The 1513-nt window shown below is 27.4% G+C and overlaps 1 protein-coding gene across 1 annotated transcript in view; it reads left to right on the forward strand.

The window, feature by feature from the left end:
* LOC106684175 (cytosol aminopeptidase) overlaps positions 1-1513 on the forward strand; it is a 36461-nt gene that overhangs the window by 26945 nt on the left and 8003 nt on the right. The window lies entirely within an intron of this gene.

Below are 1513 nucleotides of genomic sequence, written 5' to 3' on the forward strand. Positions count from 1 at the left end.
TAGATTTATTTTTTATTAATATACTTGTTTGAGAGTGGTTTAGTTTATTTAAAAACAATTTTGATCCTTTTTCTCAACTTTATTCTTTTTAAACTTCCAACGTTTCGACCACTTAGGTCATTTTCAAGGATTCCTACAAACAGCTCCTTTTAATTACTTCTATAACATTTCATTATTTCCTTTACTTACATACTGATTTTTTTTTTTTTTTGGTCTTACCTTTACTTTGTTTTCATTTTTTCTTTTAAAATTCTTTAAATGCCGTCCCATCTTCAAATAATTAATCATTAAAATAATATCCCAATAACATTATACAATTTTTTGTTTTTTTAAAAAATAGATTCCTACTTACAAATTCTTCTATACAATTCCTTCCCAAATTTAAAACTTTTACTAACCACTTTTCTTACTATTATTTTCATTTGCAAACTCAAAACAGAACCTACCTTCAACAGGTTAGGACTCTGTTATCACCTTATCATATAACATAATTTTTTCTTAAAATATTAATTTACATTTTCAATATAATTCATATACTTGTACTATTTTAGGATTTGAACATTTTTTTTTTTTATTTTTCATCTTTTTTGTATACAATTATTACATATTTATTTTGCTTAAAATCTCTGAATAGTGGTGGTTCAATCCTTTGGAATCTGATTTGAAGTTGACAGTATAATTTATATTTTCTGAGATATAAATCGATTCTAATATCTTTCTTTTAAAATTATTATTCTCTTTATGAATATTTTTATTTTTCCGCCCACTCTGTAACGTATTATTTCACTTCTTAAACTGTTCTTACACATTTGTCTTCCCCCTCTTATATACGTTTCGTCTTTTTAATTGTTGTTAAATACCCATGACACACTGTCATCTTCCAGCACTTCGTCATCCTTGTACATATATATATTTTTAACATTTCCAAAAACCATTTGTCGTCACCCTCTCACACGCTTTCTTCCTCTAAATATTTTCTACTTTTTACTTTTTATTTTTTACCCACTCGTAACGTTTCCTCTTAAAAACACTTAGGCATTCTTGTAACGTCTTTTTTAATTCGAAGTTTAGCCGTTATTGGCGGAGTATACCATTTGACGTTTGGTTTCCAAGCTAATAGGTTCGTTTTATTTCTCCCCCCTTCTTTATTTTACCACTCCTTTTCTCAGTTTTCCTTACCCGCATTATTAGTTATGTTCACCATATATTATTATTGTTTTTAAAAATACTTTTTTTTAATCTGGATTATCTCTCTAGGAAGTCTGGTGAGTCAATTCTTTTAAAATTTTTTGAGGTTTATTTACTTCCATCATTTTCAATAAATTATTATTTATTTACTCATTAACGATTGTACAACGTTTCGGGACCACTGTCCCATATTCATGCACTATAAAAACCTATAACAATATATTTATATATTTTATTTTATACAATAAAAGTCACCTCATGATTTCATATGGGAAATCATGTCCTCCATTTGTGCATCTTCACTTCTCTGTGGCACAGCTATCTT

The sequence above is a fragment of the Halyomorpha halys genome, unplaced genomic scaffold, assembly GCF_000696795.3.
Source record: "Halyomorpha halys isolate HHAL.00 unplaced genomic scaffold, Hhal_1.1 Scaffold551.1, whole genome shotgun sequence".
Lineage (NCBI taxonomy): Eukaryota > Metazoa > Arthropoda > Insecta > Hemiptera > Pentatomidae > Halyomorpha > Halyomorpha halys.